The sequence below is a fragment of the Protopterus annectens genome, chromosome 3.part1 (assembly GCF_019279795.1).
Source record: "Protopterus annectens isolate FY-2018-M chromosome 3.part1, PAN1.0, whole genome shotgun sequence".
Classification (NCBI taxonomy): domain Eukaryota; kingdom Metazoa; phylum Chordata; order Ceratodontiformes; family Protopteridae; genus Protopterus; species Protopterus annectens.
The window spans coordinates 200,108,036-200,135,374 of NC_056732.1; the positions used below are offsets into that span (position 1 = coordinate 200,108,036).

Consider the following 27,339-nt stretch of genomic DNA (forward strand, 5'->3'; position numbering starts at 1 on the left):
CCTTCCCTTACCCATACTACACTGCAACCCTTTCCAATCCTCAGATCGCATTTGCCACCTGCACATAATAACAAAACAAACTAACAACCTGAGACACCTGACTCAAGGACAAAGTAAAGCTCATAAGACCGAACCTTGAGTTCAGCTAAATAACCATCAAGGTCAGGGGGAAGGAGGGAGAGACGGTTGCTGGCAAATGAAGTTTACCTACTCAGATGGAATGTTATGGTGAGTACATAACTTCTTTATCTGAAGTAGTTAACTTCATTTGATCAGCAACCTGTGGGACAGAGTCCCCAGCTACCCAAAATCTTGGGAGGCCCTTAAGGAAGGATATTCCGGAGCACTGCAGAGCCAAAGGGAGCCCTTCCTCTAGACAACAAATCCAGTTTATAATGAGAAATAAAGGTGTGAGAGGACGCCCAGGTAGCCGCTGAACAAATGTCATCCAGGGAAACTCTAGACCAGAATGCAGCAGACGTTGCCATAGAATGCGCAGAATGAGCATGGACTCTCATTGGTTCTGGTAAGCCAGACTCTCTGTATGCTTGTAGGATACAACTCGAAATCCACCTGGCGAGAGTCACCTTTGAAACTGGTTTCCCTAGAAAAGGCTTAGCAAAGGAGACAAAAAGTTGATCAGATTTATGAAAGACAGCCGTCCTGTGCAAATAAAAACGTAACTGTCTGTGAACATCCAGCAAATTAAGTTTATATTCTCCTTTGTTCCGGAAATTAGGGAAAAGATAGGCAAATTAATGGACTGATTAATGTTCGTCTCAGAAGCAACTCTAGGGAAAAAGGAGGGATTAGTCATGAGAGATGCTCTATACTTATGAAACACAAGGTATGGAGGTTTGATACAGAGAGCCTGAAGCTCAGACACTCTCCTGGCTGGAAGTAATGGCTACCAAAAAAGCCATCTTCCATGACAAGAACTTCAGATCAACGGAAGCTGCGGGTTCAAAAGGAGGCGCAACTAACGTCTGAAGAACTAAGGTCAGATCCCACGGCGGGGATGAATTTCTAACAGGGGGTCTCAAAAGAACAGTACCTTTTAGAAAGGTCTTACAAATTCTGGTAGCAGCGAGAGAACCAAAGTTGTCCCCAATATGAAAATGGGAAATGGCAGCCAGCTGGACCTTCACAGTAGATGAGCTGGCCCCTTGCTGAAAAACATGAGACAAGAATTCCAGTACCGCTGGAATAGGAGCGGTGAAAGGATCCAAGTTCTTTTGTGAAGCCCAAATTGAAAAACGTTTCCATTTGCTAGTGTAAATCTTCCTGGTAGAGGGTTTATGTGCCACCACCAGAATAGACTTGACTCGGGAAGAGATACTGGGAGTCCTGGCAACTAGGGGAACTGGATCAGCCAAGCTGAGAGCTTGAGGCCGTCCAGGTTCGGGGAAGCCATTCCCGAGGGATGAGAAATCAGATCTGGAATGGGATCCAAGATCCAGAGTGGCGCTAGGAGATGAGACCGCAGGCAGGGGAACCAGACTTGACAAGGCCAGAATGGGGCTATGAGGATAATCTTGCTCCCCAACCTGTGAGCTTTCTGCAGAAATGTTGTCATAAGCGGAAGTGGAAGATACGCATAAAGAAGACCGGGCAGTCAAGTATGGACTAGAGCGTCTCTGGGAGCTTCCCCCAAAGGAGGAATTAGAGCGAAAAACTCGCTGCACTTCGCGTTGGAAGGTGATGCAAAGAGATTGCAGCAAGGTTGACCCCACTTGAGGAAGATCTGTTCTGCTACACAAGGATTCAGAGACCACTCATAAGGAGAGAGGATAGTTCTGCTCAATTTGTCCGCCAGTATGTTGGACCGACCGGGCATGTGCATTGCTAACAGGAAGCGGTTGGTGGAGATCGCCCATTCCCAAACTCTCATGGCTTCAAGGCAAAGGGGGTAAGACATGGTTCCCCCCTGGTTGTTGATATACCAGACCACTGACATATTGTCCGACTGGATAGCAATAGTCCCCGGAGGAAGAGAGGCATGAAGGGCATGCAACGCTAAAAGGACCACCCTCATCTCCAGGACATTTATATGCAGTACAGTCTCGGTCTGAGTCCACGTGCCTTGGACAGTTCTGCCCACACAATGCTCCCCCCCACCCTAGGCGGGAGGCGTCCGTGGTCACTGTGGCCTGTGGTGGGGACATAAAGGGTCGTCCTTCCCGATGGGCTCGGGATTGAAGCCCCACATGAGTGAGTTCCTGCAAACCCTGCTGAGGGGAATCGGGAAGACTAGAGGGTGGTGTAGAATAGACCACTGGGCTTGCAACGTCCACTGTAGAACCCTCATGTGCAGACGAGCATAAGGAATCAGATTGATCGCTGCCGCCATGGACCCCAAAGCTCTCAGGACTAAATCTGATGGGGGAGCAGGGGTCTGAAAGAGGGCTAGCACATGCAGAGTCATGCTGTGAAGTCTGTCTGATGTTAGGAAGGCCCTGGCCTGGAGGGTATCTATCCTGGCCCCTATGAAATCTAACACTTGAACAGGCTGGAGGAAAGACTTTTTGACATTTATGGTTATCCCCACACGGGATGACATCCGGAGACAGAAATCCTTGGCTAGAGAAAGTAAATGCCTAGTGGGGGTGGTGAGGAGCCAGTCGTCTAGGTACGGGAAGACCTGTATGCCCTGGAGCCTCAGGTGGGCAGCTACAACTGCCATGACCTTGGTGAACACCCAGGAGGCTGTGGTGAGACCAAAGGGTAGGAACCTGAACTGGTAATGACTGGCCCCTAGCCAAAAGCAGAGAAAACTTCTGGACTGTCTGTCCATGAGAATATGGTAGCACGCATCCTTGAGGTCTATGGAGCACATCCAGTCCTCCTCCTGCAAGAGGGACAGGATGGATTGGAGCATGACCATCTGGAATTTCTCCTTGGCAACGAAAAGGTTCATTGTTGACAGGTCGAGAATCGGCCTCAAGTCCCCTGTCTTTTTTGGCACCAGAAAGAACCTGGAGTAGATACGTGATCCGGACTGGTCTGGGGGCACATGCTGGATGGCTCTTTTTTCTAACAGCTTTTTTATTTCCAAAGCCGCGGCCACCCTTTGAGTGGGTGGGACATCTGGGAGGCCCCTTGAGTAAGGGGGCTTGTTTATGAAGGGGAATGCATAGCCTCTGTATATTATCTGAAGTACCCAACGATCTGTCATGATGGACACCCATTGAGCCAGGTGCCTCGAAAAATGCCTCCTGACTGCCTCCAGAGAGGAGCAGTCAGGCAACCCCTCAGGGCTGCTGTGCGGGTCGGTCAGAAAAGGGTTCCCGTGACCCGAAGTTCTTCGGACCCCCTCTGCCTCTAGGCCGGCGTCCACGTTGTCCCCCTCTGCCCCTGGGGGAGAAGGAGTCCTGAGCGTTCCGGGCCTGCTGAGATTTCCAGAACCACATCTTCTTCTGCCCTCACTGGTTCCTGGAGAAGGACCTTTGAGGGGTAGAGAAGCGGATTCCGACTAACAACTTTTCCCATCTTTCTCGCTATGGACCAGCGTCTCGTGGACGGTCTTTCCAAAGAGGGTCGACCCGTCAAAGGGTGCATTCGCGAAGGACGCCTTGAAGGGTTCCGAAAAATCGCAAAGTCGAAGCCAGGCATGACGCCTTAAGGCGATACCGGACCCGCTAGCTCTAGCGGCTCCCTCTGTGGCATGGGAAAGTAGCCGCAGAGAAGTATTAGACACTGAGTTGAGAGCGGCCATATGAGCCGAGAAAGTCTGTTTATCCTCGGCGGACATGGACTCTGGGGGAGACTCAGCGTACTCTTTGACCAGGTCCCGCTGCAATCTGAATACATGAGCCAAGTAATTCAGCGCCCTTATAGAGAAGGTAGCTGAGGCAAAAGTCCGCTTTCCAATATGGTCCATTGCCCAGGACTTCTTGTCGGGGGATGGACTGAAGAACTTTCCTGGGAGAGTTCCTTTTTGATGGCCGCCGCCACACCATGGCATCAACTGGGGAACCCTTGCTCCACGAAGCTCTGTCTACAGGGGGACTAAGAACCTTATCGGGTCTTCTGGGTATCGGCTCTACAGTGTCCGGCTCCATCCATGCCCTGGTGGTAATCAGGTTGACCAGGGGGTCGGCTGGGGGGGGGGGGGGACACCCAAGAGGTAGATGGGCCTGTGTCGAACGCCTCCAGGAATACAGACTCGTCCGAGGAGGGTTTTTGGGCAGACCCCCCCCCCCCTTGGCGGAGTATTTCCATAATGTCTCTAAAGGAGACGTTGTCGGAGGGTGATTTGGGGGAACCCTCCCCTTCCTCCAAATAGCTATCCTTAGTGAGGGACTCAGGGGAGTCCAAGTGCCTCCTTTTGCACAGGCGTTTGTGAGGGACCTCTTCTGGGGGACTATCCAAGGGGGGCTCACCAATGGATTCATGCTCCTCCAGGGGAACTTGCTGGGGCGTCAACAACACAGGCTGTCCCTGGGGGGGGGGGGGGACTAGATGATGGAGGACAAACTGAGCTGCGAGGGAGCGGGGGTGGACCCTGAGGAAAGAGTGAGGGGTCTCGATCCTCCAGAGAGAACCCTCTCCACCATGTCGAATGCCGAAGGGGAACCGGCCTCTCTAAGACAGGTGGCCGGGACCCTCAGATCCGACGAGGGGATTGGAGCTAAAGTGGAGCCGACCGCAAAGGAGCTGAAGACACACTCACCCCCCTGGCTCAGAGAGCTCGGATCCGAAAGTGGATCCGATAAGCGGCATCGAGGTAGTAATAACCAAAGTTAAGGGGGAGATAAAGGCTAGGGAGAATGGAAACCCGAAGAAAGGTACTAAAATACACGCACACACACAAAAAAAAACTAGACAAAAAGAGAAAGTTTGTAGTAAAATATGCTACATTTGCCTGGAGCTCGAAGAATCCCATGCTTGGCAAAGCCGCGGCAAACAAGATCTGAGAATTGGAAGGAGGTTGCAGTGTAGTATGGGTAAGGGGGAGGAGCTTGGAGCTCAGATCTTTTTGCTTGGTATGCTGTCGGATCCATAACCTACAGGTTGCTGATCAAATGAAGTTAACTACTTCAGATCAAATATTTTAATTGACACCTGCAGTGAAAAGACAAAGGATTAATAAAATTGCCAATAAGGACAAACTTGATGTAGATACAAAACTCAAACCTTTTTGCAAAAGAGGTATTTCCCTGAAGATGCTAATACCTCTCAAAGTCACAAATCCATGGTTATACACAAGGGAAGAAAAATACAAGGCAGTGACAACACTGCAGGCGTCTGCGATAAAAATAACATTTACAACTATTACATACAGATGTCTCCAAGTCTGATTTGACCGGTTCAAATCAAATTAAGAAGTATTCTCATTTTCAAAAAATTCAATGGCATTCACCACTGAGTTAAAACCATCAATATCTGATGCCTTTTCAACTTGCCTTCAGGCTGTTGATGCATTGTTCACAAGGAAACCATGCTTGTTCTTTGTATCTCAATACAGTTTCTGGCACTTCCATTTAACAGCTTTTACTTACAGGACAGAATCATAGCAATTACAAAGCAAGTGAGCCATGAGGCCGTTACTGCCTTGCCAGTACCCACCCTTAGGCCTTACTTTTCAAGGAGGTTCTGGCCAGTCATACCAGAGGTGAATTTAGAGACAGACACTGTGTCACACTGCTTAACCTGGCCAGGATGTTTGTTCCAGAGAAGGAAAAGGTGCTACATGACAAATCTATCCCTCGACCACGTCTTATTTATTTGCTGGAGAAGATTTAGATCTCGGATTTCAGTGTTAGTAGGACTGATTGATTTTTGGAGGTATACGATTTATTGGACTACTTGACCCTTACAGTCCTATAAGCAAGACATAGCTCACCCTTGAGTCTATATGATACAGAATATAGAGATAAAGCCATCACCTTCTTTTGGTAGCTCAGGTCTTTTAAGATCATGAGCTTTATGGGTAAAAACTGCTGAGGTATTTCCAGTTTCTTGATATGCTTTGTAAGGCACATCCTAAATGGGTCACTGTATTCAATGATGGGTCTAATAAGGGGAAATACCTTTTGCTACAGGCTGAGCAAAGTAAATGGACTTACTGACCATTGTTGCAAAGTGATGTCATTTTGCTTCAAGTCTTTATATTAATGGTTTAGCTTTTCATTCAAGGTCACAGTACTCAAATTAGGTACTACTGCAAGATCACACGAGATGAATAACTGAATCCCCTTTGAGCATTACATTTTAAGTTATGTAATAAATCCAACATGCATTGCTCAGAATTATTTTGTGCTCCAGTGGCATCATTATCAGAAGTGCCCATATCAAACATGGGGCTATATATTTCATTTTGTACCATCACATACAAGTTACACATTCTGGAAGCCTCGGCTATGGCCAAGTGAATAACAGCACAATCATCCAAAAACAGATACCACTACTTTATACCACTGCTCAATGAATAAACACCATGGTAACTTCAGAGCAAATTAAAACTAGGTTTTATTAATAAAAATTAAAACATAGCAGTGCCTTGGCATAACTGCCATCACGGGACAATACCAACTGAATACATTCAATTTTTACTTGTTTTTTTTGTTAAGCAGATAGGTGGGCTGGTACAGGACTCACTTTAGTCGCTTCCTATGCCATTTGGCAAGACATTACAACCAGAAGAAAATTGTTCATTTATGTACATGTAGAAAGTAGTGAATAATACAGACACATTACAAAACGACAGACAGATGCTTAAATAAAAGATATGAAAATGTGACATTTTAAAATACACAACAGGATAAAGTATATTTAATGAAAATTTAGTCACTTTGTGCAATTCTAAAATTCAATCTAAGACTCAGTATATCAAGTTTAATAAGAAAATGTAAGTTGTAATAATGTTAGTATTATAGTAATACAATTAAAATTGGAATATACATTTTCTCTAAGAAAAAAAGATTTCAGTTAACAAATAAGCAATAAAACTCTGAAGTCTACTGAATACTAGACAGACTAATTAATAATACATCAATACACAATGTAATATATATCTCACGTTTAGTTTATTATTTCCATCAATTAGCTCAAGTATTCTATAAGTGAAAATAAACCAAGCCTCTATCCTTTATAAAATGCATGCAATATTCAAATACAAACACAAGATTCAAGTAATATAATAAATACTATACAATTTATTTTTGATTATAAGGGACCATACTGATGAATTTAACTTGCTTTTTAACTCCATTCAGAACAACCCTTTAAGTATTAGAAGAGCAGAATAGAGTTTCTGGATGTTTTGATACATCTCTTGAGACCATACAGGCAACAATGTTCAGAAAATCTACACCTAAGGATTTTTTTTTTACATGCGAACAGTGATCAGCCATGACACTTGAGATAGAATCCTTCCATTATGGAAACACTCTCTGAGTTTGGAGATTATGTTCAGATAAGCAAGAGTTTTTAGGTATTGCTCAATATATTAAAGCTAGACATAATCAGAGGATTTGGAGAAAATATTACAATCTTCTTTGCTAAGAATGGAGGGAGAGCACTGTAGTCCTAATAAGGGGAGCTCCTAAAACAGCAAATTTATAAAGAGCAATTTGTTCACTTTGTTACTCTTTACACATCATTTCTTCAAACTACATATTATCTGAAAACACTGGTGTGTTGTTATTACCAATCAACTATTGGAGAAAGAAGTTAACCAAGCTCCCAAAGTTAACAACAGAACCCCCCCCCCCCCCACAAGCCTCATGGACAAAGTTGTCTATTGAGGTTTATTCCTTGCAAACAGTTTAGCTATTGCAAGGTTTGTTTCATCTGTGGCTATAGAGACTTGTCTAAGAAAGATGTCATAAATGGTCAAAAGTCTGATTCCGTTGATACCGTTAAACTAAAAGAATGCTATACCTGAGCTGTCATTTATGGACTACTATGTCCTTGTAATCTGTATGACACAAAACAATCACATAGCTTAGGGATAATGTTTAAGAACACATTAGAAATACTACTCAATTCAGTATTACCAATCCAGTCACTGCACATTTTATTGAAGTCCATGACACAAATACAGGAGTATTGAAATATATATTATGTTGCACTGCCCTAACTCTTGCATGTATTAAATATTATATACATTTTATTAAAGAAAGAGGCTTGGTTTATTTTTACCTGCAGTACACTACAGTCAATTAGTCTAAATAATAAACATGGTATTAAATATTTATTATAATACATATTAATTTATTTAGTCATTTTTATTTTTCAGAAGACAACAGATTTTTATTGGTTATACCTTAACAAAATGTTTTCTCTTATTGTTTTTCCTGTACGGATATTCTATTTAATGGATTCTGTCTGCGTTGCTGTCATAACACGAGGTTATGCTGAGAAGCTAGTATGCTGTCTTAATTTTTATTAATTAACTTTTGTTTTAATTTGATCTTAAACTACCATGGAGTTTATTTGTTGAGCAAACAAAAAAGTCTTCTCATTTGATGTCTTTTTTAAACACCTTTATTGAATTATAACTGTGACATAGGCACATTTACATTTCTGCCAAAGCAATCAAACTGTATTAACAAATGAACATCAACAAACATTACACTTCACATAAACTGCTACATATCATATAACCGAAGCAACATTACATAAATTATTCAATTCCTGCCCCCTACATAATTTCTAGTAGGTCGCAGTGCGCTTCCCTGCCAGGTTAGCCAGTAGCCAAAACTTCCCCTTTTCTTGTCTCTTAGCACCTCTGTATTTATTCTTCACATACTCCTCCCACCCATATCAGTTAACTAATCATATTCCTCTCCTTATTACCCCTCCCTCCCATATCAATTAACTAATCATAGTCCTCTCCCTATTATATTTATACCCCTATCCTGTCCTACGATAGCTCCCTCCTTCCCCTAACCTGATATTCCTCCAGAGGGGACTTTGTTGCATCAAACGAACTGCCCACTAGGTGGCGCTCCTCTACCTTCTTGCTGTCTCTACTACTTTACCCACTCTTTACCTTGTCTCACCTATACAGTTCCAAGACATCTCTTCCACTGCTCTCTCCCTCACTATTGTCCCAGGATTACCTACCCACATTTCACTCTACAAACACCCAATCTCTATCCCTCATAAAGCCTCTTACCTTCTTCTACTGTCTTTCATCTATATATCTACCTACAACTCTACTTCTCTGTCAGTCTTTTAACTTCCTACACATCACTGCAAACTTACCTTCTGGCTCTCACACTCTACTGATTGTTTTCCTCTCATTCTCCTTCCTTTGGCTCTCGTCTCACTTTTCTTATCCTTTCCATTCTACACTTAGTCTCACTTCACCTCCCTTTTAAATGGACTATTTCTGATCTGACCCTGTAATTCCAATTCTAATCTCCCTACCTCTCTCTAATCCTCTGCCTTTTCTAAACGGAACTGCCTCACCTGAAACAGTTTATCTCGCAGCTTCCGGTCTGTATCTGCACTCACTGTACACTCTCCTTCCTCTTCAGCCCACTCGCACCTCCCCATTCTGCCCAACTTCCTCTCCCACTCCATAAAGCTACCACATCCAAGGAGATGCCATCTTTATTCTACAGTCCTGCCCCTGGCTGCTGTGCATCCCTGGCTCCAGCGTTCGCACCTAATGTAAGTTCTCTGAAGAACTCAGTCACTTAACTGAAACTTAAAATTATGTTATGTGTTTGCCTATTTACTGGCCGTCTTCTAAAGTGAATTGTGTGTACATTGCTTTCCTGCTGCAAACGCTTAACTAATATAGCGCTTTGCATGCGGAACTTGCATTCAGCTGTTAGGAACTTCTTGGTTTTTTTTAGTCGTTTAACTGAAGCTGTGCTAGTTAATATATAAATTGCAACTATTTTCATTTATTTTTTTTCTCTTCCTGTCTGAATCCTGATGTAATGCAAAGCTTATACTCATCTGCTGGGGCTGTTTAAGTCGTTTAACTGAACCGGTGCTAGTTGTTTGGTAACAGTGACTTTTTGACTGAATCCTAATGTATTTGTAAACGCTCAACTAATTCAGCGATTAGCACTCTTGTTCTTGAAACAGCTGTTTGGGGCTTGCTTTCGTCGCTTAACTGAAACTGTGCTAGTTATTTTTAAACTGTAACTTTTCTACCTGAATCCTAATGTTATGCAATCCCTCAACTAATATGGCATTTTGCACGCAGATTCTTAAATTACCTGTTTGAGGCTTGTCTTAGTCATTCTAACTGAATCTGTGCTAGCTGTCTTTTAAACTGCCACTTTTTGCCTGAATACTAATGTATTTTTGTTCATACTAGGATTATAACTTAGTTATCTGTCTCAGACGCTTAATCTGAATGTGTGCTGTGTTTGCTATAAATGCTCAAACCATAATAGCATTGCACATGTGGAGCACCTACTCTTATTGTTTGAACATTATCACAGTCACTAGCCAAGATTCATTCAATGCAACATGTCCCAGTTGCTTAACATTAGTCAGCTAACTAATTATTCACTGCTCATTTCAATTAACAATGTGCACTAGGAACTGATTAATCACAGTTTTACCTATATGTGCTTTGTTTTGTGATATTATGGTATTTGATAGAATTTAACTTAATTTCTTCCTAGCTGCTATATCCATTTCATTTTGCAAACTTAACTGTGTATGTTTAAAACTGTCTGCTTGTGAACTCGACTCATGTACTGCCTGCTTCATTATATTTTTCTCTCTCCTTGCATGTTCCAGCTTGTGTTCCTGCCTATCCTGCTTTAACCTCCTGAATGTACCCTACCGGAAATCCATGCTAAGAACCCACAAACGAGGAAAATTTAAATAAAAAACTATAATCCCATCTGCTCCCAGCAAGGAATTTCAGTGAAAGTATGTGTACTGCTTTAACCATCTTGTAATATTTAAAGGTAGTACATAATTTCTAGTAGGTCGCAGCGCGCTTCCCTGCCAGGTTAGCCAGCAGCCAAAACTTCCCCTTTTCTTGTCTCTTAAATAACCTTACTCTCCCTAATATATTTATACCCCTATCCTGACCTACGATAGCTCCCTCCTTCCCCTAACCTGATATTCTCCCACAGACGACTTTGTTGCATCAAACTGACTGCCCACTAGGTGGCGGTCCTCTACCTTCTTGCTGTCTCAACTACTTTACCCACTCTTTACCTTGTCTCACCTACACAGTTCCAACACATCTCTTCCACTGCTCTCTCCCTCACTATTGTCCCAGGATTACCTACCCACATTTCACTCTACAAACACCCAATCTCTATCCCTCATAAAGCCTCTTACCTTCTTCTACTGTCTTTCATCTATATATCTACCTACAACTCTACTTCTCTGTCAGTCTTTTAACTTCCTACACATCACTGCAAACTTACCTTCTGGCTCTCACACTCTACTGATTGTTTTCCTCTCATTCTCCTTCTTTGTTTCTTCCCGCTCCGTTTGCCCTGCGGGATCACTCCACTCTCCTACCCTGTCCCCAAATATCACCTGCCCCCAGCACCTCTGCATTTATTCTTCACATACTCCTCCCACCGATATCAATTAACTAATCATATTCCTCTCATTACCCCTCCCTCCCATATCAATTAACTAATCATAGTCCTCTCCTTATTACCCCTCCCACTCTTACTCCTCCCACTCCACTATACTACACACCTCTCTACAATTAGTCTCTTTCTCTCCCCCTGTAAATCATTATAACCCCATCTACTTCTTTAGCTCTCCTCCTCAATTAGCCTGTTCACTTCCACAACATCTCTCCCTTCAATACCCCCATTCTAAACATGCCCTCCCAAATCCTATATACTATCCGGGTCCCTTGCTCCCTTCTTGTACTACTAATTCCTCTTTATTATGCTACTTCTTACTCTTCCACAGCTCCCCCATGCCTACCTTCTACTCAAACTATCCCTTGCACTCACCTGCAACCACTTCTATTCACTCACTTCCACAACATATCTTCCTCTCTTATTCCTCCTAACCTACTGTACCTATTCCATCCCAAACACCTCTCCAACACAACAAAAACTTTCACTCATAAACTACTGCTAGCTCCAAACAACTTCCTACTACACAAACCTAAAAGGCTAAAAGCTATTCCCTGTAATGACCTAGCCTTATCTGGAGATATCCATCCCAACCCTGGCTCTAGCCTCATTACCAACAACTCCTTCCCCCCACCCCCTACTTCTCCCACTACATACAATCCTTTCCCATCTCCCACTTCTTCTTCTGCTTTCTCTCTTAACACTCTTAAGTTCTTCACTATCAATGCCCAGAGCCTTAATAACAAAATACACCAAGTACAAGCTTGGATTAGCCACAACCAACCTGACATCTTAGCCATCTCTGAAACCTGGCTAAAACTCCATATTGCTGACTCTAAAATCTTACCTCCTGGTTTCCATATCCACAGAAGTGACCGATTAAATAAAAAAGGAGGAGGCTCTGCTCTAATCTACTCTAACCTTCTTTCCTTAATCTCTCTACAAATCCCAACTCCACAATTTAAAAATTCTGAACTAACAGCTAGTCTCCTATGATTAAATAAACATTAGAATATCTGCATTATCTCCCTATATATCTCCCCAGGCGACAACATCTCTACCCTAGAAAATATTCTTTACTGGGCCTCAACTGAAATAAAATTCAAAACCTACATTCTAGGAGATGTTAATATTGACTGGAATAAAATCAACTCGCCTTCCCCCTCCCTATTCATTAACCTCTACAGCTCCACCCAAGTAATCCACTCAACCACTCGTCCTAACAAAAAACACCCCCCAGGATCCATCACTGACTGGATCCTAGTCTCCCATCCAAACAAGATAATTCTTTCTGGCACTATCCCAGACACCTTTAGTGACCATCTCCCCGCTTTCATTCATCGCTCAGCTAACTCCACCCAATATCAACACCATTACATCCACACTCGTAATCTTAGCAACTTCAACCCCACAATTTTCTCAAACATTTTTGAACATATTAACTGGCAAATCCTAAATACTCTTCCCCTTGACAATGCTGTAGAACATTTAACTCTTTCTTCCTAAATACTCTTAACTCCCTAGCCCCTCTAAGAAAACAAACGAGTCAAAGCTAATTCTGCTCCTTGGCTGTCCAAAGAAACAAAACAAATCATGCATCACAGGGACAAATCCTGGAAGTTTTACCAGAAAAATAAAATGTCTTCTACAATGCTCCAATACACCCAACTCCGCAACTAAATAAGAAACTAATCACCTTGGACAAAAAAAACTACTACAATAAGCTTCAGTCCAACAATAATAAGAACCCATAACAATTCTGGAAATCAGTTAATTCTCTACTCCATCCAGGGTCCAGGAATAATCCCTGCTCTGACCCTAGTATAACTGACATGGAACTGAGCTCTCACTTCAACACATTCTTTACAGAATCCATAGCTAAGCTAACCAAAACTTTCCCAAACAATAATCCTCCCAACTCTCTTTCCTCAACACCCAACAACCCTGATAACTGTCCTCTCAATTTCCAGCTCAAACTTGTTTCAACCATTTTTATAAAAAGGCTCTTATCCAAACTAAAGCCATGCTCTAATGCCCCTGACAACATACCCTCCTCCTTCCTCAAATGTGCTGCTGAAGGTATTGCTCTCCCAATCAGCATCCTAATTAACAGATCCTTAAAAGAGTCGTATGTACCCAAACTTTGGCATTCAGCCTACATTCTACCTCTTCACAAAGGAGGCAAAAACACCAATATTTCCAATTTCCGCCCCATTGCCCTACTCTCGCCAATATCTAAAATTCTAGAAAAATGTGTCCACCACCAACTTATGCCTTTCTTAACTCAAAACCACCTCCTAACACCCAGCCAACACGGCTTCCCCCCTGCCCACAGCACCATAACTGCCTTACTATCCTTCTTAGAAACAGTCAATCGAGCCCGAGATTCTGGACTACTAGTATCCACAGTATTGCTAGATCTTTCTAAAGCTTTTGACACCATCTCCCATAAACACCTTCTCTTTCATCTCGCCAACCTTCATCTCTCCCCTAATACTCTATCCTGGCTCTCCAGTTACCTATCAGACAGATCTCAAGCTGTCAGATGGAAGAACTCTACCTCCTCCTTCTTGCCAACACCCACCGGCGTTCCCCAGGGATCCATCCTCGGACCCATGCTTTTCAACATCTTCATTAATAACCTTCAGACTGCCATCCTTGACACAACTGTTATCCAATATGCTGATGACTCTACCTTAGTCTGTGCCGCCTCTAACCTTCCTGAACTACTGACTAAAACCCAAATAGCTTTTTCCACTACTGAGAACTGGATGCACCAAAACCATCTCTCTCTCTCAACTCTAACAAATCTAAAATACTTCTTTTCCCTCCCTCCAGGGTTTTCTCTTTTGACAAAAATGCTTTCAAAGTCCTAAGCCAAACCAACACTGCTACAGAAGTAGTCCCTTCTGCAAAACTCCTTGGCATTACCATAGACGAACACCTTAAATTCGATATCCACATACAACAAAACATAAATAAAACCCACCAAAAGCTAGGTATGCTTTATAGGAATAACCACTTTAACTCCAACTCCTCTAGGCATACCTTAGCAACTACCTACCGTCTACCTTCTTTACTACATGGAGCCCCTCTTCTAACTAACCTGTCTTCTTCCAACACCTCAAAACTTGAAATTTGCTATAATAAGATCTCTAAATTTGCAACTAAATCCAAAACCTCTACTCACCACTGCCTTACCCTACAATCTCTGAACTGGCTAGAACTCTCTAACCACCTAGACTATCTCCAACTAACCACCGCTCACAAATTAATATTCTACCCAGATAAATGGCCAGCCTTAACAAACATCCTTCCCCCATACATCTCAAATAGATCTCTGAGATCTGAACACCAACATTTAATCTCTATCCACAAACCCAAATGTCCTGCTGGCCTTCTCTCTCTCTAGGTAAGAAATGGAGCTCTCTCTCTCTCCTTTACTTAGGACTATACCAAACTCAGAATCCTTCAAGACCCAACTTTTCTCATACCTGTCTTCCAAACGGAAATGTTCCTGCTTTCACCCTACATAAATTCAAGGGATTTTCCACATTGAGCTCTCTATACTCCATCTCCACTCTACCCTCAAACTATTATTTTCTATTCTCCTAAAACAGACTTAAGATGACATTCACAGATTAAGTCATTTCTCTCTCTTGACTCCAAGTATGTAAATATTGTAAATATCAAGAAACCTCAGATCTTTATATTACAGACAGTTGAAACTTGCTGCACTGAATGGAAATACCTGTAAACTGTGTTCTCTATTATCTTTAATTGTGTCTTATGATGTACATTTTATGCATTTGCATTTCCTGACTGTATGAATTTTACACATGTATTTCACTTTAACATTATGTAACCTTTATTGTATCGCATTGCTTATGGAGCTTTTCTCCCTGGGCCTCCACTGAAAATGGCACGTTCTGGCCCAGTGGACTTCCCCAGTAATCAAACTGAAAATAAATAAATAAATAAATTTTCTTCAAACAGGAAACACCTTTATTTAAACCATCACTTACGACATAAGCAATCATGTATCTATACAAATGAAAACAAGTCACACCAACACAATTCATGTTGCAAACATTATACCTTACTTATAATCTACCCAATCACCTTCAGTCAAACAATACATAGCTAATTCTGCCTTCTTTTAAACCTCATTCCTCCCCTGTATGTATTGTTCCCACAATTCCCATTTTTCCTATGTAATTTGCTTCTACCCTTTTCTAAAGAGCTCACTTCCAGTTGTTTTATCTCTGTTACTATATTCACTACTTCTAATACAGTTGGTTTACATTCTGATTTCCATTTTTTAATAATTGCTTTTTTGGCAGCCACCATAATTAGACACAGCAAGTCCTTTCCATGTCTAGGCAATTCTGTATCATAGCTTAGAAAAATCATCTCCCTCATCACACCAATCCGCCCACCCAGCATCTCCGACAGTGCATCCCGCAGGGAATCCTTAAAGTCTGCCAACAAACCGCACTCCCAGAAAATATGTTCCCAAGTACCTCTTTCTTCCCCGTTACACCTCCAACAATTGCTGTCTACCTGAGGAAAAATTCTCTGGAGTCTACTTGGAATATAAAAATATACCTATGTAAACATTTCCAAGCAAAAATCCTAAATCTTCTAGATTTTGTTGCGTATTTGGGAGACATACATATACCCTCTCATTGTTTCTTTGTGAATTGCTTTTCCAATCTCCTCTAATTAATTCTTATAGTTATCATGCAATATTTTACATGCTCTACCAATTATTCCTTTTTTAATGGTAGCTTCTGTTCTAGATTCTACTAAAAACTGCACCAGTTCTGGTCTTTCGTTTAGGATCCCCTACTTCTTTCTCTTTACCTATACTCTGATATCGATCCTTGAAAGGGAAGGCAATCTCTAACCTGCAGTCCAAATACATTTTTGGCCTCTTCCCATTCTATTACCTTGCCCTCTCTAATTATTTGCTCCCAACACCTTGATTCATTTGCCAGTTTTTTCCAATAAATTCCATTCCTCTCTTGCCTAATGTCTATATCCCTAATTGTAGTCATCCCTATTGGCAGAATCTCCTTTCTCCATTCCTGTGTTGGCTTTGTTCTTAGAACACTTTGTAACTTTATGGATATAATATTCTGTATGATTATTGCTATTCTCCTTAAAGGCCTGCATCCAAAATCCCAGTCTCTCCTTGTTTCATGAGCTTCCCCTGTTTCAACATCATCCCTTTCCACTTTGAATTACAGTTTTATGCTTGTGATATATATATATATATATATATATAGGAGTCTTAACTGTGTAACTCTGAAACATCCCTTCAAATTGGGTAATCCCAATCCTCCCTGTTCTACTAGAAGAATCACCTTACCTCACTTGACTCTTGCTGTCTTCCCCTCCCAGAAAAATTACTTCAGCTCTTTATTAACTGTTATCTACAACTTCCCCTCTGGTTGATAAAAATATGCATGACCTGTGTATAAGACTAAAGGGACTAAAATTATTTTGTCTGCTTGTATCTTACTATCCATATCCATATAACAAAGCTTTCCTCACCATGGCACTCTGTGCAGATAAAAGATCAAACAGGAGCAGTTTATTATGGTAGTGATATCGGAAGATACAGACCAAATAAATCTTCTGCAGAAATCAAGACACTGGTGTACACTACAAAGTTTCCATCACTGCTAGTGATACCATGCAAGCAAATCCCTAAGCAATCATCAACAGCCACCTGATGTAACAAATCCAACTGTTGAGGTCACCAACGTCAATAATGGAATGCAAATCTTCCTTCTCCTTCAGAGCTACAAAAGACAGGAAGCAGAATAGCAGGCCTCATTCAGAAAGACAGGCCTCTGAAGTGTTTTTCAGAAGTAAGGTACAGGTCTATCCCAGGGGCTTTGTTGAGACTGTTTGCCCCTCAATGGAGCTCCTTCTGGGAAAGGATATAAGAGATCTAAATACATGGCTGATAGTGACTGCATCCAAAACTCAAAATTTTTTTAATGGCTCTACAACTTGGAGCAGTGTTTTCCTCCATCTCTCTGTGCCTTTCTACTTCCCATCTGCTAACCAACAGCCTTCCCCAATCAGTCTCAGCTCATTAATTCCCTATCACGGACAATGTAGCCACTGACTCAGGTGACAGCTGACCACAGAGAGGTATCATCTAGGCAGTCATGAAGATTGCCTGAAGCATAACATCCAAAGATCAGCATCCTTCCTTGCAGCCTACTGCCCCGAGTGGCTCACTAGTCCTCACCCCAGCTATTCACAACCAGCAGTTTCACAGCCCACAAGACAGAGCTGGTATCATCATCAGCTTTCTCCTGCAGCTTCAGAGCCTAAGAAATGGCTTGCTACCTCCCTTGTTGAAATTCCCCAAATCTGTCCAATGATCCAAAAATTAATATGGACAACTTGGGCACTTTTCCCTTGTCCTAACCCAACCCCCAGGTGAGTGACACCTGCACCACTGTGGTGGTAGGGATACACAATGCCATTGCCGTGCATATCTGTACTATGTACAAACACACACTAAAGAAGGCTGCAATTACTGTCTTGGTAGCATCAAGCCCACTTCCTCATTCCTGCCTATTATGGTGCCCTGCAAGCTTCTGCCTGTATTATAGTGATTAAGCTGACCATAGCCATCTTCCCTATACCCAAGAAAGGGTGAGCCAATACTGGCTGCTCACTCCCTCTACCCAATTATTTCAGTTTATGATGCTAATCAGATTGTTGCCTAAATCACAGACAGGACTTATATCTGTACAGTATGGAACTAGGTTATCAAAGCAAGGGAATGTCACAGACACTTACCTCCAGGCAGACAGCACTACAACATATTTAATATACGATGAACAGCACATAACTTTAAAAGCTAATATACTAGTTACAGTGATCAGAATGTCAGGGTGTACATAAAAATTCCAGAAAAATTCTGTTTTCGTTATAAAGTTTAGATCAAACATACAGGCTTTGTGTATTTGTTAAGTATTCTGCCATGACATGGTGACAAACAATACAAACATCTACTAGAATTGAAGAAATGCAGTTGAAGACATATTTCCTCTCAATGGTCTGTGTATCTGTGTTTGTCAGGTGCCAGAATCCACCATATCATACATACACTCAAGTCTCTCAACAAGAGGTACTGTTATGACTCTGTCATAGTCTATGTTGGCGTGAACGACTTGAGACTAACCTCCCTGGACTATATGAAGAGAGACATGACTGAGCTTGCCGAATGTGTATCCCAGGTATGTCCCTAGCCTTAAGCAGCATTCTACTGTCACCCAGAATGATGTCTCAATACAAACAGAAAATTATTGACTTTAACAACTGGCTTAGTTTCTGGTGTCATTCCAGGGGGATCCAGTGCCTGACAGCCTGAGAAGATAAGATCAACAGACCACGATGCTTTGCTAGAGATGGCCTGCATCTGTCTCACTTGGGCTTCTGGCAAAGGCTCTTGCCTTCCCCATAGTGCCTTTTTTTAAGAAAAGTCATGAGGTCAATACTAGCCACCATAATTACACAAAATGCAAATTAAAGGGTCATGCAGCTAAATGCTAGGAGTCTAAACATGAAACTGCACTCACTGCAAGTGTTCTTAATCCTGGAAGCTGCTAACATTTGTGCAGTTAGAGAAACCTGGTTCAAAGCTGCAGAGAGGACCCCGGCCTTACCTGGTTACTCATCCTATCAAACATTCAGACCCCAAAATCTGGGCAGCAAAGCCAAAGGAGGTGGAGTTTCAATATCTATATTAAAGAGACACATACCTCTAGGATGATCAAACAATATGACGCACAGGAGACACTCCAAATGCAGTTAACCACTGACTCAATATGCCCACTCTACCTATCTGGACCTCTTCAAATCTATGAAGATTCAACCCTTTACCCTGATCCTGGGTGACTTTAATTACCCAACCATAGACTGGAAAAACTACTCATGCCAGAACACAAATCCCAGAGATTCCTAGATTATATTACTGCAAATGCCTTGGAACAGCTGGTCGATACCTCCACAAGAGGTGATAATATCTTGGACTTGGTATTAATCAACATGAATAACCACTGCAGCACCCCTATAGTATCATCATCCCTGGTAAGATCTGACCATAAAGCAGCCGTTTTTGAAGTCACCATCTCCCATGACCCCCCTCTAGCTAGCATCAAACAAAAAAAAGTCTCCAAAGCTGATTGCAACCTCCTGAGGGAAGGTATAAACAGCTTCACAGCCCCCTCCCCCACTGTAGGAACTGGCACCAATGTCCAAATCTACACCAAAGTACTATATGAGCATTTATATAGATGCATGGAATCAGAAATACCTGACAGGACAAAATCATCCTTCCCAAGGAAGAGTAAACCTGTCAGGTGGACATCTGCAATAAACAAACTATATAACAAAAGGAAAAAATTGCTGTCCAGGACCAAGAAGGAGCAGGTGCCCAACTGGATGCAACCTCCTTAGCCTGAACAAGCAAATAATGGCACTAGTGAAATCCTCTAAAGCCAACTTCAAGTCCAAATTGGCCACATCTACTACAGACAATCATAAGGCCTTCTTTACATATGTCCGCAATCTCAAAAGAAGCACCCAGATCTGTTCAGAATTGGTGGTCTAGGACACCACATGCACAAATGCTGCAGATATAGCCAATCTACTGGCTGACAGACTCAGTGAAAACTTCTCCCCTCCGTCCCCCCCATCATTAAATCAGGACCTCCCCAGTACCTGCCTCCAACCCCTTATCTCTAGGGAACAGGTCATCACTGCCTTCTTAAGGCAAAAAATAAGGCCTCCATGGGACCCAATAAGATCCCAGGCTGCATCCTACATGAACTCAGGCATGAACTTGCAGCACCATTAGGTACCCTACTCAACCAAAGCTTGAGTACTGGCTTTGTCCAAACCGAGGGGAGTACAGCCACCATCATCCATTTACACAAAGGTGGAGCGTCCACTAATCCAGGAAATTTTAAACCCATCTGCCTAACTAACCTGATCTGCAAGGCCATGGACCGGATTATCATGGACCTCATTAACAGGGACACTGGCAACCTCCACTAACTTGACCCCACACAGTTTGGCTTTGTCAAGGGGAGGTCATGTCTGTTAAATCTGGTCGACGACTTTGGGACAGTCACCAAAGCCATGGACGAGGGGAAGACAGTGCACACTGCCTGCCTTAACCTGGCCAAAGTCTTTGACACTATTCCCCACTTGGGCACAGTAGATAAACTCTCTCAACTAGGCATCAATCCACGTTACCAGATGGGTAGCAAACTGGCTCATTGATAGAACCCACCTGGCACCTCAAGTAGTAGACCTGTAATGAGTGGTGTACCTCAGGGATCAGTCTTGGGGCCTCTATTATTCGGGATATATTTCTCTGAGGTGCAGCCCAAAACCAGTGGGCTATGGCTAACCAAGTTTGCAGATGGCACAGTCATCAATTCCCCAAGTGATGTGGACATCCTCCCAGAGGGTCTCTCCCAAACAAATGACTGGTGCCAGAAACATGGCCGAGGGATATGTGCACCCAGGTTGATAGCAACCTGACTTTTGACCATCATGTTGCTTCCATTGTAAGGAAAGCTTTCTACATGGTCCAACTCATAAGTAAGGGCATTTCAACCAGGGACAAAGAGGTCATACCTTCCCTGTATTCTTCCCTTATAAGGCCAATTACTGAGTACAACGCCCCCTTCACCATGTACCTCGCAAAGCACATGCATACCACAGAGGTTCCTCACCAGGAGAATCCAGGGCCTCAAACATCTACCGTACACAGATAGGTTAAAAGCCTGTCCTCTACTCAGTTTCATACAGACTCCTCAGAGGTGACCTCTGTCTAGCATACAAAGCAATCTCAGATCCCGCCATGATGGGACTGCTGCATATCCGCAAGTCAAGCTCCACTCAAGCAACCTGTACACATGATCTCAACTTGGTGGGACAGATTTGTGTCCCAGAGACTCCCCACCTGTGGAACAGACTCCCTCTCCACGCCAAGCAGAGTACCTCATTATCCCTTTTCAAGTGCATCCGGGATAACTGGATAGGAAACAGAAAATAATCCCCTGGGATTCCACCTGTGTCCCTGTCGGACAGGGGCTTTGGGTACTGACCTGTCTAAACATGGGCTAAACTCTTGGCTAGGCTTATAAGGGCCTCAGAGCCAATAGCCTAGTAACCTCCTATGATTCTATGATTTGAAACTAAAGCAGCACAATTCTCCATGGAAATATGACTTAGCTGCACTACCTGGGAAATTTCTGCAGCAAGAAAAAAAAAACGGCTGTAAATCTGAATATTTAAATTTAGCAATATGGCTTAGTCCTCACTGCAAGCAGACTAACTGAAGAATATGATGAGGTCTACTGTACTGCCTTCCTGGATGCTGGTAAGAAATTATAAAGGTATTTAACACTTTCCTTAATGAAGAGGGAGTCAAAATAGCATTTCACAGTGCTAAATTTAGTTATTATTGCCATCCCAGATGGATTTGCCAGCAATAATAGCATACCTAGTACCAAAGTGTCTACAGCGCCAAGTGGGCAGTGATGCATTTATTTTAAGTCAGACTCTGTGAGTGAGTCTCTCATATGTGTGGACTGTTATATTCAACTTTCTTGAAACATTAAAACTGAAAGACACAAGTACAACTGTCACTGATGCATTTGAGTCTACATTCTCAAGAAAGGAATACCTAACATTTCATATATGACAACAGTTAACAATATCATCATCATCATCAACCCCCCTTTCCCATTTTTTACATGGGGGTAAGGGTGTTGTGTCAAGTGTCGCCATGTTTCTAGATTTAATGTTACTCTCCTACCTTCTTCAACAGTCATGTCTGACTGTTGTGAGTCCTCTCTTGTACATTCCATCCACCTATTTGCTGGACACCCTCCACCTTCCTCCTGTCTGTCCCCAGATATTTCACAATATTCAAGTTCAGAATTCAGAAAATGTGTTTGAGTGGAAACTCAGATATGTAATGTCCATTTCAACTATATTCAGTCCAAAGAACAAGCAGAAAAAACAATGAGGAATCTCATTAGAAAGAGCTGTAACAAATACTATTAATACTGTCATCCTACAATTCTGAAATACATAAATACTCCTCTGCCAGGACTTGAACTATGAACACCACAACTCATAATGAGGAGATGGTTGAAAACCCTAACTACTGATGCCAGAAAATCTACACAATTTAAAAACAAATATTTGGAAATAAATCGGTATTAACAGTAATATGACAACAGAAACTCAAAGAGATTACCAGATTTACTGGTTACAGATAAAACAGGACTACAGAAGCTGTGAGAAAATCTGCATCCTGAAAATGAAGTTGTTAAAGGAGTTGAACCACAATCCCATACAACCTGTGGAGAAGACAGCAAGGTGTACAGATAAAATCCCACACAATCTGACAGCACAGACATGCCAAAGTCAAACGTTGAGGAAGAAGAGCAAAATGAAGTGCTGCAACTATTCCTTGTCACAGAAAAACAAGAGACAGTGGCAACTGTGAAAGTCAACTGCTGACCAGACAGCTACAGAAATTCATGACGATGCGTCTCCAAATGAAGCTGTTCTGCAGCAAGAACTGTCACAAAGGCAAGACCAAATCTCTTGTTTAGAGACTTTTTGGTTCTCCAGCTATGGTAGACTACAGAAGAAATAAGATGATATGTTAAACCGAGGTCCCATCTGCCTGAGTTTGTGATAGCTCAGGTGGATGTAAAAAAATCCCATAGCAACTAAAGGAAAGAGGAGGGGAAACTCCCCAGTGTCCTGACCAAATTTCCCTTAGTATAAATACATCCTTGGGTGCCCCCTAAAGAGAGTCTACAAGCCTAGTGGGGCTAGCCCTATCAACAAAGGATTAATAAAAAAAAATACATGCATAGATTATTCCAGAATTAAATATGATTTAAGGACACTTATAAGACAGAGGCTGACATACTAATGTGTTAATTAGAGCTCTCCCAATGTGCAAATTAAGAATTAAAAAAGCCATTAACAGTTACCAATTTGGGAAAACCTATGTTTCCTAGCTAGAAATTAACTGTCTGAATGCCAGCAGAGAAGAAAGTTGGAAAAAGTAACAGAAAATCAACAGTAAAATAATAATAAGAAAAAGCACAGTCTGGGAAAAACCTCATAGATATTGAACAAAAACACTTCAAGTTGCAGTTTTAGTATAGGAAATGGGTTCCAGATAATTTAGAGGAAAAATAAATTGAATACACTCAGTAGTGTTTAAGTGAGCTACTGGAAGACCCTATAAGGTCAAATAACAAACAGATGGAAAAAAACAGAAGCTTTAAGTAGTCATTCAGATGAGCTGATAAAACTACAGAAAACAGAGAATGAACTACAGAAAAAGACTACTGGTCTGAATGTGGGACTTTTCCAGAAGAGCTGTTTCAAAAATAGCAGAGTTAGAAGACAAGACTACACAGAGAAAACTTGAATTTTTTGCAATAACAGAGAAAATGGAAGGAGCAGCGTGCATTCATTTTAATAAAGCAAAAGTATTCCAAAGGACTGGTACTCCACAGCAGGATTTGTTAATGAGTGGGTACAAGGTGTGCATGCTTCACAACTGGCCATCAGAAATCAAGTGACCTAATATTAAGTAAAGGTGCCATCAAACCAGAAGAAATAGCTACTCCTGATAAAACTCTGACATAAGGGAAAAAAAGAACTGCTCCTGATAAAATTGTGACACAAGGGGGAAAGTATTAAACACTGAGGACACCAGACTGCTTGTGGAAAATGATTTGATGTACACCAGACAGAAGAGAAGCAAGTTTATTCCAAAAATTACGCAGCATCTAGAGGCAGCTGTGAGAATCAAATTAATACATTCATCTGTGTTCTTCAGAATAAATATATATATATATATATATATATATATATATATATATATATATATGTATATACATTGTATTTGTCTGTAAATAAGAAATAAGACCTAACCAGAGAATGAGGCCTAGCATGGTTTTCCAGGTGGTCGTGATATAAGCCCTACCCCCAAAAATAAGCCCCAGTTAAGATCGTCAACAACACACAATGGACGTGTTGAATTATAAAATAATATTATTGACACCCGTTGACTGAGGTTATACTTTGCTCACCATTTTCGGACCATTCGGACACCCAACTTCTTCTCTTTGCAGAAAGTCATAAGATTCTTTCCCTGGGAGTCCTCCACAATTCTTACTGGAACCCTAATCATCACTTACACTTGACGGTTGAGATCCTTGGCCCATAAAAACTGGCAGGTGTACTTTGATCGATCAAAGTACAGACAACGCGAGTAAAGCGCGCGCACTTGATAACAAATGGCTGTGGTCATGTCTTAACCGTTGCCATTTTGTGTTTCCACTCCGGTCTCATAAGTCTTTAATTACCCCCCCCCCCGACAAGATGAGTGCAAAATGAAAGAGCTATTCTGTCGAGTACAAAAAATGAAGCATGGAGGACACCCAGGGAAAGAATCTGACTGCTTTCTGCAAAGAGAAGTTAGATCTCCAAATGGTCCAGAAATGGCGTGCAGCATACGATAACCTCAGTCAACAGGCCAAAGAGGGAAATGCTAAGAAGTGCAAGTGTGGATCAGGTCGGCAACCATTATTTCCTGAGCTGGAAGACATCATCTGTGAATGGATTGCTAACAGGAAAGCAAAGGCTTTGGTTGTGCACAGGGCTGATATTCAAGCATTTGCCCTTGCAATGGCACCACAGTTAGAAATATTGCCAGAAGAATTCAAAGCATCACAACATTGACTGAATGGCTTCCTTCAGCAATATGAAATGTCTCTAAGAAGATCAACAACACTGTTCAAGCTGGAAGATACTGACGTTATTAAACGTGCACTTGTGTTCCAAGTCCTTTGTTGATGACATTGACTTTTCTAAATACCAACTCTCCAACATAATTGCTATGGATGAAACTGCAGTGTTTATGGGCCAAGGATCTCAAACAATAATTGATCAGAGGGGGTGCCTTGTCAATCTACATTCCCTCCACTGGTTACGAGAGTGCACGTGTTATCTGTATTTTGGCAATTCATCTAGATGGAAAGAAAACCCCACCTCTAATCATTAGCAAGGGCAAGAAAGATAAGATTAGGCATTTACATTCTTGAAACCGAAAAAGCCTGGTACACATGCAGTTATAAGGAAGTGGGTCGATGTAATGCTGTCACTTGTTTTGCGAGGTGGCGAAAGAGGTTTGCTAGTCTGGGATTCAGCCAGCACTCACCGCTCTAAAGACATGAAGAAAGTCCTTGCACGCAGAAGACTAGCTCAAACAATGATTCCTGCAGGAATGACTGCCTATCTCCAGACTCTTGATATTGCAATAAACAACCCATTCAAGGACCATTTGCACATGGAACTCAATGACTACACTGAAAATAGAATGGAGAGAAATCAGCATGGAAACTTTGTAAAGCCTAGCGTGCAAGAGGTCGTGACTTGGGTGAAAAATTCATGGGATAAAATCACTGACAGCTGTGTTGCCAATGCACTACGATCAGGCTACTTGGACAAGCAGTGCTCATTTAAGGAGAGCTCTGTTGCTAGGCATGACAGATTGGGGCCAATGGTTCTACAGGAAATGGAGTCACAAGAAATTCAAGCCAGGGGCTGGAGACTTATGACAATGTTTCAGAAGAAGATGACATGACTGTATTTGAATAACTGTTCCATTATCGGGGCAACAGAATGGATTGCTTCTGCTTTCAGTTTTATTCCCCTCCTCCAATACACATGTATTGAGATTTTTCTGCACTTTCTGTTAAGCATGAAATATTGCACTGTGAAAGCCAAGGTGTAGATATTCTGAAGTTGAAATGTTTGTTGCACTGTTTATGTAGAATTCTCAAACAACTGTTAACGTGTTACTCAGAACTGCTGACCAATAACAGAAAAGTACCAAATAAATGTTAATTTGTGTACATGAATAAATGTCGATTTCTGTACATGAATAAATGTAGAGTGTTGTATGGGGGGGGGGTAAATAAGCCATCCCCTGATAATAAGCCCTAATGTGTATTTCAGTGGGGGAAAGAGTATAAGACCTGGTCTTATTTTTGGAGAAATACGGTGTGTGTGTGTGTGTATATACATATATATATATATATATATATATATATATATATATAAAATATACATATATTTGCACATTTGTTATGACTTACTTTTTTTAAACGTATTAGTGTTTTTATTGAATCAAAAAGTCAGAGAAAATGTGACAAGGGGTTCAGACAGACATAAGAAATAAGCAACTACATACAAGATCAGACTGCCAGTCAATACATGGGAATAATATTTTTTTAATTAGAATGGCTTATCAGTATTAACATGGAATGTGAGTGACTTTCCAGGTATACAGAAAATAAGAATACTGAATTATAATAAGCATATAGTGCAAAGAACATCGCAGGTGGCATATATGGACAGGAATGAGCATATGAATTTGGCACAGAAAGTATTTCCGTGTGGACAGTCAGAAGAATACCATGAAAACAGGAAAAGGGGAGTAATAATAATGGTTGCCAGCCAGACCCCAACAGTGATAAAAGAGGGAGAAAAAGAATAATGGTAGATTTGTAGTAGCAAGGGGCTACTGGAAGGGAAGGAGGATCACTCTAGGATGTATTTATATTCTGCCTAAAACTAATGTAATAGCGCTTAGAAGAATTGGGACAGAAATTACAAGTTTTCATCGGGGGATATTATTTATTGGTGGTGACTGGAA

At 41.8% G+C, this 27,339-nt stretch overlaps 1 protein-coding gene across 4 annotated transcripts in view; it reads right to left on the minus strand.

The window, feature by feature from the left end:
* The window catches only part of CUL2 (cullin 2), a 2,069,186-nt gene that overhangs the window by 184,430 nt on the left and 1,857,417 nt on the right, over nucleotides 1-27,339 (minus strand). The gene's annotated exons all lie outside the window — the stretch shown is intronic.